The sequence below is a fragment of the Gigantopelta aegis genome, chromosome 10 (assembly GCF_016097555.1).
Source record: "Gigantopelta aegis isolate Gae_Host chromosome 10, Gae_host_genome, whole genome shotgun sequence".
NCBI classification, from domain to species: Eukaryota; Metazoa; Mollusca; class Gastropoda; order Neomphalida; family Peltospiridae; genus Gigantopelta; species Gigantopelta aegis.
In genome coordinates, this window is record NC_054708.1 from 66,006,745 (window position 1) to 66,023,720 (window position 16,976).

The 16,976-nt window shown below is 38.2% G+C and overlaps 1 protein-coding gene across 3 annotated transcripts in view; it reads left to right on the forward strand.

Annotated features, from left to right (window-relative positions):
* Positions 1-5,703: 5,703 nt before the first annotated feature.
* LOC121383259 (carbohydrate sulfotransferase 15-like) overlaps positions 5,704-16,976 on the forward strand; it is a 70,138-nt gene continuing 58,865 nt past the window's right edge. For 2 of the 3 annotated variants that reach the window (XM_041513169.1, XM_041513164.1), the window contains exon 1: positions 5,704-5,956. The gene's annotated coding sequence lies outside the window, so the exon portion shown is untranslated. The remainder of the gene's footprint in view (positions 5,957-16,976) is intronic. The other variant, XM_041513167.1, reaches the window with a different exon arrangement.

Below are 16,976 nucleotides of genomic sequence, written 5' to 3' on the forward strand. Positions count from 1 at the left end.
CTTTTTCGATTCCCACTTTATTTCCATTTTCGAAAACATAAATGCACGACATTGCAACTTAACATGGGCCCACCCCTCCCCTAACAACAACAAAACAAAAACAATACCCCCCCCCCCCACACACACACAATCGCGTTGAATAATAAGAAAAATGCATCCTCGATTACTAAAGTGAATATGTGCACCACAACACGTGTCACAATTAGAAATTATCGTGAACGTTAAACGATGTAATGAGATCGTAATGACCGCAACGTAAACCAAGAATGCGATGTATGCATTCATTATTCCCACTTGTTATGCTACATGTTGTTAAATAAACGTGCAACGTATTTCAATAAGCATAAACCGGCCTCGGTGGCGTCGTGGTTAGGCCATCGGTCTACAGGCTGGTAGGTACTGGGTTCGGATCCCAGTCGAGGCATGGGATTTTTAATCCAGATACCGACTCCAAACCCCGAGTGAGTGCTCCGCAAGGCTCAGTGGGTAGGTGTAAACCACTTGCACCGACCAGTGATCCATAACTGGTTCAACAAAGATCATGGTTTGTGCTATCCTGCCTGTGGGAAGCGCAAATAAAAGATCCCTTGCTGCCTGTCGTAAAAGAGTAACCTATGTGGCGACAGCGGGTTTCCTCTAAAAAACCAAAACAGTGTCAGAATGACCATATGTGTGACGTCCAATAGCCGATGATAAAATAAAAAAATCAATGTGCTCTAGTGGCGTCGTTAAATAAAACAAACTTTACTTCAATAAGCATAAAACCTATAAATTAAGACATTTTGACATTTTCCTCTTTAATAGTGACATTAGTAACTTAGATCTTATAAAACTGAGTTTTTCAAAAATGTGTTATGTTTAACGGCACCACTAGAGCACATTGATATACTAATCATCGGGTATTGGATGTCAAACATTTGGTAATTTTGACACAGTCATAGAGAGGAAACCCGCTACTTTTTATTTTTTATTAGTAGCCAGGGATCTTTTATATGCATCATCCCACAGACAGGATAGCACATACCACGGCCTTTGATATACCAGTCGTGGTGCACAGGCTAGAGATACGATATGTTGTCATTATCCCCACATGTTATGCTGCGTGTGATTATATAAACCAGCAACGTATTTTGATAAGCATAAAACCTATTAATTAAGAATGTTGTACATTTTTCTCTTTAATAGTGGTAGCCCAGTGATAAAGCGCTCGCTTGTTGCGCGTTGCTTTGGGATCGACCCCCGTCAGTGGGCCCATTGGGCTATTTCTCGCTCCAGCCAGTGCACCACGACTGATACATCAAAGGCCGTGGTATGTGTTATCCTGTCTATGGGATGGTGCATATAAAAGATCCCTTGCTGCTAATCGAAAAGAGTAATCCATGAAGTGGCGACAGCGGGTTTCCTGTCTCAATATCTCTGTGGTTCTTAACCATATGTCCGACGCCATATAACCGTAAATAAACTGTGTTGAGTGCGTCGTTAAATAAAACATTTCCTTCCTTTCTTTAATAGTGACATTAGTACGGTAACTAAAATCGTGTAACACTGAGTTAACTCCCATTATTCTTAACAGTTTGATATCAAACATGACATGGTACCTTAAACAGGTCCCTATTGCTGTGCCGAGTCGGGCCACCGATCTTGTCGGAGGTCGGACTCGTGTGTGTGTGTGTGGGGTGTGTGAGAGAATATATTAATATTATATATTATATATAGATATATATATATTATATATATTATAATATATATATAATTAATTTGCTTTCTCTGTAGTTTTATATCGTAACATTAGTATCAATAAGTCTATTTAGGCTAGGTGGCAATATATTTTATGTTTGTTTTGTATAATTGTATGTATATTGTCATTTGACACTTTAATAAACAATTAAATCATCATCTTAATTTCGTTTAATATGCAAGGCAACCTTTCATCAGAGATCACCTTGGAAATAATTTAGATTTAGTACATTTTAAGATATGTAGAATATTTTCTTGAAAATTCTTTAAAAAGTAGCTAATTTAATTAAAATTGTATTAACCAAGTTCTAAACGCTGTTGTATAAAAATTAACATTCCACTAATTTGTCCATGGGCAGGAGCTGCCCTGTTCGTTGTACGAAATGTCCGCATTTGAAAAACAAATCGCGTTCCGTCTCCCCAGAATGATTTGAAAACCTCAAAAATGATATTCAAAATTAATTCTAGAAAACTTTAACGGTACTTCACCCTCGAACTTTACTCCAGGTCAAATCCCCACAAAAACAATCAAACAAAACAAAACAAACAAAACAAAACAAAAAACCCTAAAACAACCGTGACGATAATTAATGCATTAATCTACTTGCCAGCAATACACCAAAGCAATAAAACATTTAAAAAGTGCGTTACAGAAGTTTGTTTTGTTTAACGACACCACTAGAGCACATTGATTACTTAATCACCGGCTACTGGATGTCAAACATTTGGTAATTCTAACACGTAGTCATCACTTTCCCACAGACAGGATAGCACATATCACGGCATTTGATATACCAGTCGTAGTGCACTGGCTGGAACGAGAAATAGCCCAATGGGCCCACTGACTGGGTGCGTTACAGAATCCACATACATGACCATTACGAATCTTCCATTAAAATATTCAATTACTTATCTGCACAAGACTGATCTCAAAAGAAGTTGTGATGAAGTCGTGAGGCTAAGAAACCGAGATTCACTGTTAGCTCTTTTGGCTACTTAGGAGAGCTAACTTTGACCACGATGTACGGCTCCAACTCCGTCTGTAAGTGGACTAGCTTCCATAAAGAAAGACATGTCCAAATACACACATGGGTGTACACAGAATGAAATTTCAAGCAGGAACTGTACATATTTTACAGAAATGTTACTCAAATTATTTTAAATTATAAAACACGAAAAACACGATGTCTCTTCATAACATAAGTAACGGACGACAATAATACAGAAAATAGGAGAGAGAGAGAGAGAGAGAGAGAGAGAGAGAGAGAGAGAGAGAGAGAGAGAGAGAGAGAGAGAGAGAGAGAGAGAGAGAGAGCGATTGGGGTGGGGGGAGGACATATATATATATATAATAGAATAGAAGATAGCAGATAGAGGAGAGGAGAGATGAGAGAGAAGAGAGATGATTGGAGAGAGAGGAGAGAAGACTAGAGAGAAGAGCGATATATGACTCTATATATATAGGAGGGCGGAGGGGAAGGATGGGAGAGAGGAGAAAAGCGAGAGGAGAGAGGAGAGGAGAGGGAGAGAGAGAGAGGCGACCTATATATATAATATATCTATATATATAGGGATATAGAGAGAGAGAGAGAGAGAGAGAGAGAGAGAGGCGAGAGAGCGATAGAGAGGAGAGGAGAGGGGGAGAGAGCGGGAGGATATATATATATATATAATATATATATATATATAGATAGAGAGAGAGAGAGGGAGAGAGATAGAGATAGAGAGGCGAGGGAGAGAGAGAGAGAGAGAGAGAGGGAGAAGCGAAATATATAAATATATATATAGGGATAGATAGAGAGAGAGAGAGAGAAAAAGAGAGAGAGGAAGAGAGAGAGAGAGAGAGAGAGGAGAGAGAGCGGGACAATATAGATATATATATAGAGATAGGAGAGAGAGAGAGGAGAGAGCAGGATGGAGAGAGGGAGAGAGAGAGCAGGAGAGAGAGAGAGAGAGAGAGAGGGAGAGAGAGATATAGAGTACTACAGAAAAAAGGGGGAGCGGCGAGACGATATCTTTGATGTGCATTTTCTTATAACAGGACAGTACATACGTGTCTTTGACTTATAGGGAAAGGATGATACCTTGATTTGTAAAATCTATTTTATTTACCTATGTTCGCACATTTGTGTTGCCTTTTTGTTACAATAGCAACAAAATAAATGAATACTAATGAATATAATTGGTATGTAATTGTTTTTAAAGCACTAGTAGTTTGAACTCAAAACAGCTCTTGACATAAACCGCCACTGACTTCAAAGCTGTACCATTTTGATGATGGTATCTCTTGACATGAACCGCCACTGACTTCAAAGCTGTACCATTTTGATAATGGTATCTCTTGACATGAACCGCCACTGACTTCAAAGCTGTACCATTTGATATTGGTATATCGCGAATTACACAGTCTACCTTCTGAATGTATTAGCACAATGCGTTTATAATGCTGCGTACAGAATATAACAGGACTTGAGTTTTAAAATGCTGCGTACACCCCCCCCCCCCCCCCCGCGATTAAAACTATGGATGGTACGTATCACTTGCAGGTGCCGTGTAAACACTATACCATAATAATACATCGAGTTGTGCCCAGATCGACTTGATAAGATTAGTTCCAGACGGAACATGCAGTAGGAAAATGCGACAAGGCATATTTGTGAAACACACTTGTATATTTTCTTTCCAAAATGAGAAACAGACGGCCGACAGCATGTCGGGTCTGATGAATTCGACAACCAGAGGAATATTTCTCCAATAGCAGTAGAGTAATAAATGCACTCTACAGTTGTGGGCACATTACACACTGGATATCCGAGGGATTCTTGTTTTCTTCTTGGATACCAAGTGTATATCGACAGAATACGCCTACAAAAATAGCTCAGAAAATATAAAGTCTACTTTTGCCACATACACCCATTGTATTGTTTCTGCTGATAGTGATGACAAAATTATGTTTTATTTTGCCACATACATCCAGAGTATTCAGTGTTTCTGCTGACACAGTGACAGCGATGACTACGTGATGTTTTACTTTACCACATACATCCAGAGTATTCAGTGTTTCTGATGACAGCGATGACTACATTATGGTTTACTTCGCCAAATACACCCAGTGTATTCAGTGTTTCTGCTGATATTGATGATTTAATTCGCCACATACACCCAGTGTGTATAGTATTTCTGCTGACAGCGATGACTACGTGAAGGTTTAATTTGCCACATACACCCAGTGTAATCAGTATTTTTGCTAAATTAGTGATGACTTAGTGAAGATTTACTTTGCCATACACCAGTGCGTTTGAGTGTCAGTCTAGTATGAACGTCAAACGGCTAAACCATCTGGTTTATATTAAAAACCAGAATACATGTGTAATTGTGTTGCACAATTGGAAGATAACAACTATTAAGTAAATGTTCAGCTTTATGTGATGCATCTGATTAGCATGCTATGGCAGACGCACAGCTAACAAGATCATGTTATAAATATTACTGCTACACTGCATTGCTATTCCTATATAATAATAATCATCATATTGATGCGACATTTTTGGTTTACCGTATGTAACAAAAATGTCTTGCTCTCTTGGCGCGGATGTCGAATCGCTCAACTCTCTGGTTTCTGATGAATCCTAAATAGCCGCAGGCACCATCAGGAAATACTTCATTTTACAACACAGAGTAAATCTATGTTTTATGTAATGGCAGGATCAAGCTGTAAAGATTAATTTTTGTCTTTGATATTCAGTGTATGGGCGGGACTACGTGAACCCCCCCCCCCCCCCCCCCCCAGTCCAGATAAAAGGACAGTGTCAATTTTACAGACCTATGCAGCTGAATGCATCGTCAGTGGCTGTGATGCAATCTCGGTGCTATGTTAAACAGCCAATGAACGCCTGTTATCCGGAGGATGCGCTTATTATAAGCATCTGCTGTATATCTATTAATGTTACACGCTGACGGCCTGACCTCGTGTAGGCAGACTGACAAACGGTCCCCGTCTTTAACGCCAAGTCATCAACACACGCAGACCGGTAGCCACGGAGCTATCGAGGCGGCAGTAATAAATAAATAAATATTACACGGGCGCAAGCTAGTGTCGGTAGCAATGGAATAAGAGAGAGAGAAAGAGAGAGAAGCTGGGTTCCGTATTTTACTGTGTTGAAGGTACGTGTTACACTGACCATCCCTCCTGCAATTTCATTGATCGCACAAGATACAGGTAGGAGTTTTTTTATTTTACTTTTAAAATTCTGTTTTCTTTTAGTTTTTTAAAAATATTTATTTATTTATAACAAATTGTCCTTAGTACACCAATATTTGCAAAGCAAAGAGTGAATGTAAATAGTTTTAATGTTCTGTTAGTCCTCTAATTAATCTGGTTGTTCCCCATGATGCAGTATTCAGTGCTTTTACTGTTTATTTTAATAATTAAAAACACACACACACACACACACACACACATACACACACCGTATCACCCATATATTATATAACGTTATTAATGTATTTTTATAAGAAGCTTGACTTTTTTCTATACTTATTTTGAAATTATCTTTGTATTCTTTTGATTAGCGTGATTTTGTCAAATGTAAACGTTTTTTGTGTGTATTCATAATTATAATAAAGTAAGAACAAGTCGATAGATTTTAAAGTTCCTTGTGTAATTTTATATTAAATCCAATTTTTCAGTCCTATTTTGTTTAACATTATCTGTGTATCCGTTTGATTAGCATGGTTTTTCTGTGATTATCAATGTATCCATTAATAGATATAATTTTCTCACACGCTTTGGACGCTTCTGTTTTCTAATAATAAACCTGTGTTTTCCACATAGAGTTTGATACTGTCTGTATGTTCCGGGTCCCCACCCCCACTGAATCCGTCTCTGCCAGGAATTAACTGATCTTATCTTCACATCATCAAACCGCCATGGTACGACGTAATACACGCTAATCCTTATCAGTTTGCAATAGTTCTTGTATATAAACAGACCAGTTATCATCACCATAACGATTTACTAAACCTTCCGACACAAAGATTGTAACACAGTAACCCTACACAGCTACATGTTAACCCTTCCTACAGTAATATGTATCTCACAATGCACTAGTAGTTAATGATCAAAAATTACTAGTCGAATTGATACATACTTTTACACCTCCATAACATAACGTCGAAGGGCTAAATGAGGCCCGTAGGAACCAAGAGACCGTAGGTGGGGGGGTGGGGTGGGGGGGGGGGGGGGGGGGGATACACACCCATTGGTGTACGTTTTTTTTGCCCTGCTCTATAAAAATAAGGTTAAAAATATGACTCCACTCCCCTAGATATTTTGCCCCCTCCACCAAAGATTGGCCCCCTCCACCAAAGATTGGCCCTCTCACTCCAAAGACCGTTGCTATGGGCCTGTAAATAGCCCATTCGCAATCCCTCACTACGCCACTGCGACATTCAATGATTCACGAACATTACAAGTTTTAAAATGTTGTTTTAAAATTGATTTAAAATGTTCATGTATATTTGTAAATATTTTGTAATGCCATCGAATTATTCAATAGTTGCCGACAAATAGCTGTGGCTATATAAACTAGTGTTGGGCAGTTTTAAACAGCATGTTTGTTCGCAGCCAGTTTGTTTGAACACACAGCGAACTCCGTGTGGACGTCACCGGCTTGCTGTTTAAATGTGTACATGTTGCAATCACTTGTCAGACAAACCAACCAACAACACCGGCAACTGGGAATGTCCCACAATACATAGAGAACGTGTGTGTGTGTGTGTGTGTGTGTGTGTGTGTGCGCGTGTGGTGCGTGGAAGTGGGTTGGTGTGTGTGTGTGTGAGAGGGGGGAGAGGAGAGGGGAGAGAGAGAGAGAGAGAGAGAGAGAGAGAGAGAGAGAGAGAGAGAGAGAGAGAGAGAGAGAGAGAGAGAGAGAGAGAGAGAGAGTGAGTGAGAGTCTGTGTATGTGTGTGTGTGTGCATGCGTGGAAGTGTGTGTTGCTGTATATGTATTGTGTGTGTATGCGAGAGAGAGAGAGAGAGAGAGAGAGAGAGAGAGAGAGAGAGAGAGAGAGAGAGAGAGAGAGAGAGAGAGAGAGAGAGAGAGAGAGAGATCCAATCCTTTATTGGTTACTAGAACTAAACCAGAAGTTTCAGTCATAGTTCGAAATACAGTGACAAATATATAACTATGGCTTTTATTGGTAATAATAAATCAGTGCTTATGCATGCAACTATTACATTGGAAAGAAGAACAAACGTTTCTTACACACCCGTTGGTGAGAACACCATGCGTTATTTATGATAACACATACTTGTTCACACATGTACGTGTGTTGACAATTTCAAGACATACGACTGGCTGCTGCTAGGTGATAACCAGGTCACCAATGCCATATATCCAATGAAAAACAGCACGGTGGAAATCGATTACACTGTGACGTATAGTTAACCTAACAGTCATGTGTCTGTGACGCGTAATCAGCTACACGTGCAAAGGGTTGTAAATATCTTTTAGTCGAAAAAGATGTTAAGATTTGCTAAAAACCTTGTTGTTTTTTTTAAGATATGTAAAAAAATAGAATAATACATTCGTGTCCGTTAGATACCATTTATTCGTTGTTTACCATAAACTCGTTGTTTAAAAACGTATCAAACTCGCGTTCGCTCGTTAGGTACATTTTAAAACCACTCGTTGTGAGATAAATGGTATCTAACGGCCACTCATGGATTATTCTCTATTTATTGCACAATAAATAATAAAATGTGTTGAGTGCGTTGTTTAATAAACCGTTTATTGCATCTCAAACTATGACTATTCTATATGATATTGTTATATAGAGAACAATACGCAAGTGGCCGTAAGATACCATTTACCTTACAACGAGTTGTTTTAAAATGTATCTAACGAGCAATGACAAGGCTCGACAGATAATACCCGTCAACCAAGAGTGTACTGAACGACAAGGTAATAATGCAGTACATAGAGGCTATTTCATGGGGTTTTTCCCCCAATATGATTTTTATGTCAACCAGTGATGTATGAAAACCATATTTTCACGAATTGCGGGAAAATGAGTAAAAATATAGTTTTCACACATCACGAGTTGACATAAAAATCGTATTCGAAAAAAACCCCCACCATGAAATGGTCTATTTATTATATACATCTTTCCTAATTTGTGAACTTCTTTCGCTTATCCTATCGAAAACGCGTAACGCCATGATATTTACTTTTTAAAAGAAATTTGAATACAAATTATCTTTATTTAATTATTAAATTAATATTTATTTAATAATACTGCTGTGCAAATATACGTGACAAAGCGATCCTCCAAAACCCCCACACAAAAACAAAACGAATCGAACGCCGTTTAAATTGTAACTTATACTCAATGACCAGACATTGTGTTATCATTGTTTAGCTTCGTATTCTATTCGTTGTAGATAACATTGTATCGCCCACTTAATATTGATTATCCCAGTTGTCTCGCATTATGCTATTTAATCTATTTAATAAAGGCTTTGTATGTATAGGATCGCACACACATGTTATTGCAATTAACACACCTCGTGTTATCCGTTTTATTGCAATTTACACATCTGTTGTTGTAATTTTTATGACAATCGAAGTAATGTTATTCCGCCAATCGGTTTTAATTATACAATTCTAGTAATATGTTTTTGTGCCATTTAGTCTTATCTGTGGCCGTGTTGTCAACTGTCGCTATATGAAGGAAATGTTTTATTTAACGACACACTCAACACATTTTATTTACGGTTATATGTCGTCGGTGTCGCGATATGAAAACGTAGCCCAGTGGAACCGTGGACTGGCGATGCCAGAACATGGATCCATGGTGGGCGTGCCTGAACCGTTCTGGATAGGGGCACGAGAAAATAGTTCCCAATAGTTCCCAGTGGTAAGGTGCTCGCTTGATGCTTGGTCGGTTTGGGATCGATCCCCGTCAGTGGGCCCATTGGGCTATTTCTCGCTCCAGCCAGTGCACCACGACTGGTACCTCAAAGACCGTGGTATGTGCTATCCTGTCTATAGGATGGTGCATATAAAAGATCCCATGAAGTGGCGACAGCGGGTTTCCTCCCTCAATATCTGTGTGGTCCTTACCCGTATCTCCGACGACATATAACCGTAAATAAAATATGTTGAGTGCGTCATTAAATAAACCATTTCCTTCCTTCCTTCGATATGAGGATAACGGCAGTGATTCTGAACACGCCCATTCAGCCAGGTGCAGAGTTTAACAATATGTTATTATATTGTATATTATTGCTATGCATGCATTACCCATTTACTATAGAATTTTATCGATTGTAACCCGATGCTACATACCATTCTCCGCAATGTACACATTATATTATTTTATATATAAATATGTATGTATGCCTACAAAATGTATATTTTTTAGCAAAAATAAAATGTGTGTTTATTAAACATATCAAGCGACGCTAAAGCTGGCTTACGAACGTTTTGCATGTTTGTTTTGTTTTAGTCATTCTGTTATACTAAACTGAACACTGTTTGTGGAACTACTGTCACCCGTTTCCAATAAATTAATATACGTTTGTGTACTAGTAAAAAACAATGCGGTTTGCTTAGACCTGAAGAATTGTCGGTCTACACTCGATATCCCTCAATGTGTCCTTTGGGCTATTTCCCGTTCCAGCCAGTGTTTCACAACTGGTGTAGCAAAGGCCATGACATGTACTATCCTGACGGTGGGATGCTGATATAAGATATCCCTTGCTTCTAATCTGCTTGATGCACGGTCGGTTTAGGATTGATCCCCGTCGGTGACCCCATTGGGCTATTTCTCATTCCAGCCAGTGCTCCACAGCTGGTGTAACAAAGGCCGTGGTATGTACTCTAAGTACTATCCTGTCTGTGGGATGGTGCATATAAAAGATCCCTTGCTGCTAGTAGCCCATGAAGTGGCAACAACGAGTTTCCTCTCTCTATATATGTGTGGTCCTTTACCTTTATTTTTAAAATGCCAGCAGCAAAATAGTTCCGGCTTTCTTACAGTGAAGTTAACACTTTTACAGTGACGATAACACATTTTAAAGTGAAATAGTGAAATTTTCACTTTAAAATGTGTTATCGTCACTGAGTGACTGATAACACTTTTATTTCACTGAAATTTTAAGATATTTCACTAAATGTTATATAATAAAATATGTCTATTATAATATAGTATGTAATCTGTGTCATAGGAATTCTGTAGTAGCATTACTTCGTAGCGCCCCGTCGGATATTGCGTATTTCACATTCAGAGGCTGTGAAAGTCTACAGGAAATTGAAAATCGACACATCACGGGACAAAAGTTGACAGTCTAATTAAGTGCTTAAATATTAAAAATATTTTAGAAACTGCAGCTTTAATTCCGCAATCATTATTATACAAAATTGTTCCTTGCCTACTCCCATTTGACTTTACACGTAACTGACAGCAGTGACGTTCCGAAATGTTACAAGCTAAACGACGATAATGTCAGAGATGTATTAATCAAGAACGTGGCTGACATTTCGTTCGTTTTCCAGGTCATCTGTGACCAGCGAAACAACGGTACCAAGTATTTGCCATAAGTGGAGAACGACGGAAATGAATCAAACGTGAATACACATGAATGGCCTATTGTCCTATGAGCCTTTTAGCGTCTCCCAACGCGCGTGTGCAGGAGTTTCATACAGCGGGGGCGAGGGTGGGGGTGGAGGATGGGTGGGAGTTGGTATCTAAATTGTGGCGATGACAAAATATCTCTCCTCAAAGGGCTTTATACTATATACATTTTTTTTTAAAGCTAAAATTCGCTTGAGAAGGGGTGAGTAGGTGTTCAGTCCCCCTTCCCACAGTTCTTAGCGCCTGCTACTGAAAACCTTTTGCCAAATTGTATTGGACTATATTACAAATTTAAAAGTACTGTTTGCTCTAAAGCTCATAGTAAAAACAAAAACATCTGCACAATACAGGCAATAATAGTCATATTGTTTATAATGTGAATTTTGCTTTTATTATGACGAATGTTTTTTTTCATGTTGATGTTTGGTTTTTACAATTCTCTTGAAATGCGAATAATTAAACCCATATTATGGCTTTACTCATCAGTCAAACATCTTCAGTTAAAATTGAAAATGAATATTTTCTAGTGACAACCACTCAGTCAAACTTATCATAATGTATAAATATACTTAAATTTTGTTATTTACATTTACATTTATAGAATACTTTCAAATAATTTCCAAGAGAAAATAGAATAATTTTCAAACATGTGTATTGTATGTCGAGTACTATTTTAACTTTTTGGAAGCATGTAACCATGGTTAATAATGTGTGTAGTATACATCTCTACTATAAACCAGAAATACACTTAACAAAATTATGTTTTGCGTTTCTGTTGCTGTTTGCTATATTTTTTTTTATTGAAGTTGCAAAACAAATCCATGAAGCACTTGTAGTTTGAAAATGTGTTTCCCATGTTAACACATACAAAGGAAGTTCTCGTGGATGCTCCAAATAGGACTGTGTTGCAGTGTGGTAATGCGCTGGGGCTGCTGTTTCCCATGTTAACACATACAAAGGAAGTTCTCGTGGATGCTCCAAATAGGACTGTGTTGCAGTGTGGTAATGCGCTGGGGCTGCTGTTCTGTGAAAAACCACCAACACCAACAAAACAACAACAACAACAACACAACACAAACAAACAACAACAACAACAAAAATCCCAACAAACAAGCAAAACAAACAACAACCCGTCAAATCCCCACAATAAACCAAACAACAAACAAACAAACAAACAAGAAAAAAAATCCCAACAAAAACACCAAATCCCCAACAACCCCCAAGCAACCTCCAAAAACCCCAACAACAATCAAACAACAACAACAACAAAAACCACTACCACCACCACTACCAACAAACAAAACAAAACGACAATTCCCTCCCCCCAAAAAATCCTCAAAATGCTCTTTTTAATTTAACAATGCCTTGGTTAACATTCTTTATTATATAACATTTAGTAAACTATCTTAAAATATCAGTGAAATAAAAGTGTTATCAGTCACTCAGTGACGATAACAAATTTCACTCTAAAAATAATGTGTTATTGTCACTGTAGAAAATGTTATCTTCACTGTCAGAAAACCGGAACTATTTTGCTGCTGGTATTTTAAAACTAAAGGTAAATTGCCAAAAGTTATATAATAAATAGAAAATTTCATGTTTTTTGTCAAAAATGATTTATATCTCATCTCGTGAAGTTTGCAATCATATCTCACGAGTCGCGCTTTCCACTGGTTCTGTTTTACTGTCGCTCTACCCTAGTTATTTTATACTAGAGATTTCAAAAAGAAAATAATGCGAAATTATCCAATGTTATATAGTGGATTATAAATTTTGTATAAAAAAATTAACTTTTTGTTTACATCCCCGTATAGTCATTGTTGAACCAGCCCTTAAAAAGTTAATTAAGATATGACGTCATCACATTAAACCTTTAGCAATACTGACTGCTATCACGAACAGTCTAGTAAGCCAAAATTAGTCATCCTTTGTATTAAATGAACAGAGATAATATGTAGGTAGCACTAAACCAAATAATTTCCGGCTGGGTCAAAGTTCGAGGTGCACTGAATTTTTGATAGAGAAGTTAACACCATAAGTCCTGTGATTGTTTATAAATGTGAGTGTGTTGGTTGTAAAAAAAAAAAAGGTTTCATCTGGGCTAAAAATGTATACAATTTTATTTCATCTAGTACCACTGTGTCAAGTAGCCTTGTGCTTGGAACACGTATGGGGTACCTGTAAAAAAGTACTCAAATTTTGTGCGAAACTAGGGGTGTTGTAAAAACATCTGGTTACACCGAAAATGAGCCATGAAAGGTACCATTTTCTTCAGTTAATACATTGAGGTAGGGTTTGTAGTACTGATATTTATGGGTCATAGTTTGATTGATATGTTGTATATAGTGTTTTTAAACACAAACGTTAACATGGTCGCCTATGGGATTTTATTTGGTATAGTCATATCTGTAACGATATAAAGGGAAGGAAACATTCCACGAGAATGCTAACATCCTGAATTACAGAGAACTACTGTACAGGCACATTTGCATTATTCTTTGGAATAAAACAAATCATTGGAACAATAGAATCGAATGGAATATAGTAGAATGGAATAGATGTTTAACGACGCCCCAGCACGAAAAATACATCGGCTATTGGGTGACAAAATATGGTAAATCTAACACTAGATGAGAGGGGCAACGTAACCCAGTGGTAAAGCTCACGCCTGATGCGCGGTCGGTCTAGGAACGATCCCATTGAGCTATTTCTCGCTTCATCCAGTGCACCACGACTGGTATACAAAGGCCACGGTATGTGCTATCCTGTCTTTGGGATGATGCATACAACATATCTCTTACTACTAATGGATAAATGTAGCGGGCTTCCTCTCTATGACTGTGTTAAGATGACCATATGTTTAACATCCAGTAGCCGATGATTAATAAATCAATGTGCTCTAGTGATGTCGTTAAACAAAGCAAACTCTTTTTTTTCGATCACTATGAAGTGGTGATGTACATTACTCGATGATGTTAACACAATGCAAGTGCTATAGCTTATATCAGAACAGAGGTTTAATGGGTTAGCACGAGAGTTAAAACAGTTTTTGGTTTGTTCAATGACACACTAGAACTTATTGATTTATTAATCATCGTCTATTGGATGTCGAACATTTGGTAATTGTGACATAAGGTAGAGTCCACATTTTTTTCAATAGCAGCAAGGGATAATTTATATGAACTTCCCACAGACAGGATACCACATACCACCGAATATGCTTTTATTAGCAGTTTACAAGGGGCGGAAAGTTACTCTGTTGTAAAACAGTCACCTGGGGTGCGAAGAGTCATTTGATCAATTACTATTGGTGAACCCGATGTTTTTTCCTGTCCCAACCAGTGCTTCACAACTGGTTATTAAAATCCGTGGTATGTGCTGTCTTGTCATGTTGCTGGTGTTCAGTAGGAGTTGTCTATGCGGTGGCTGCGTGTTTCCTGTTTGAGAATCTCGACCACAAATGTCTTAAAGACTGAAGTGTAGTTAAACGGAAGCCCATTTGTTAGTCGACACGGTTAATAGGGCGTCTTTCAAAAATATATTTAGAAAACCCTAATAAAAAATCGAGCTTTTTGAAAGGTTTTAAACATATATCCTATTGAACTGTCAGAAAGTCGAAATTTAGTCGTCTCCAGATACATTTTAAAATTTTGAGTTATAATATGCAGGCGCGGATCCAGGATTTGTTTGCAGAGGGGGTCTTCATGTAACTACTTAAATGAAAGTTGTATATTAGCCGTGAATGCACTTTAGGTTTTTTTCCATACCCCTCGACCCCACAATCTGCGCATCTGAGATGCCTTACAAATGAAAAGGAAATTGTCGTTACAGCCGGTGCTCTACAACTGGTGTAACAAAGGCCGTGGTATGTACTATCCTGTCTATGGGATGCGACATATAAAAGATCCCTTGCTGTTAACTGGAGAGAGTATCGCACTGCATGGCGGCAGCAGGTTTCCTTTATCATCATCTGTGCTGTCGTTAACCACATGTCCGACGTCATAACCGTAATTAAAATGTTGAGTGCTTCGCTAAATAAAACATTCCTTCCTTCCTTTTCTTTTTAGGAACTTATTCACTCGAAATAACTTTTAAATTGCTAGATGTGAAAAACAAAATGTCAAGCCAGACACTAAATTTTAAACAGAAATTCCGAACAAGTACCTTTAATTTGTTTGCTAGAGAGTCAAAAGCCCGGACTCCGCCTATGTTTTACAACAATACAAGGACACCGAAAACATGTTGATTTGTAACCTCAGCAGCAAATACAACTCCAAGATAAATGTGTTCTGTAAGTGCAAACCACTTTTATTGGAATATTTGTTCCGTAAATATTGGCATGTGTGTACCTTGACGGTAAGTCTGCACATCAAACCGGCTCGTGTCTCATGTGTCGGGAATGTCCGGTTGTTATTCGGACTTTTCCGAGGTAAACAGAGTTCACTACATCAATAAACAATGGTCCGAAAGTAGGCGCATGTGGTGCACATTTCGTGATCAGTGGTACTTCCTGCAAGGAAATGATGTTGTCTGCGATATCTTCCGACAACGGTTTGTAGCTCAGTGGTAGAGCGGCCACCTAAGCGCAGAGTATCCCAGGATCGATTCCCGTAGTGGACTATGTAATTATTGACAGAAACGAAATGTTTTAACGATACTTCTGAACATCAGTTCATTTTAAACTCGGTCGTGACATCGAAAGAGAGAGAGAGAGAGAGAGAGAGAGAGAGAGAGAGAGAGAGAGAGAGAGAGAGAGAGAGAGAGAGAGAGAGAGAGAACATTATCAGAAAAACAAGATACCGGACAGTACATACCAGTCTTTGACTTACAAAGAAAGGATGATACCTTGATGTTTTACGGAATGTTTTAACGATACTTCTGAACATCATTTCATTTTAAACTCGGTCGTGACATCGTAATAGAGAGAGAGAGAGAGAGAGAGAGAGAGAGAGAGAGAGAGAGAGAGAGAGAGAGAGAGAGAGAGAGAGAGAGAGAGAGAGAGAGAGAGAGAGAGAGAGAGTTAGAGAGTCAGAGAGCAAAAAAAGTGAGAGAGATAGCCTGTGAACCCACTGCCGCCAAAGAACAAGGAATCGTTTATATGCATTTCCCCCACAAACAGTACATACCACTACATTTGATGTGAAAGTCATGGGACGATTCGATTGAGTTTAAGACCTGACACACTAGCATTGAGCTACATTCCGCCAGCTGGAACTAGTAAAAGCCTGAAGTATGTGCCATCCTGTCTGTCCCAAGTTTTGGAGTCGACTACCCAGGATAGCGTGCTTGGTCCTTAATTGGATGTGACTTTCAAAAGTAAATTACAAGATCATCAGAAGTTATTTTTGTGCTTGCCATTTCCTGCCAGCCGGAAGAAGAATTCCTGTCAGGAAATCTATAACGTAAACACACGATTACATTACAAATTTATGTATTGTACGTATATATATATATATATATATATATATATATATATATATTATCTATATATATATAATATATATACATACATACATGTATATATAATATGCGCGCGCGCGTGTGTGTGTGTGTGTATAGGTATATAAATATGTATGTCTCTCTCTCTCTCTCTCTGTGTGT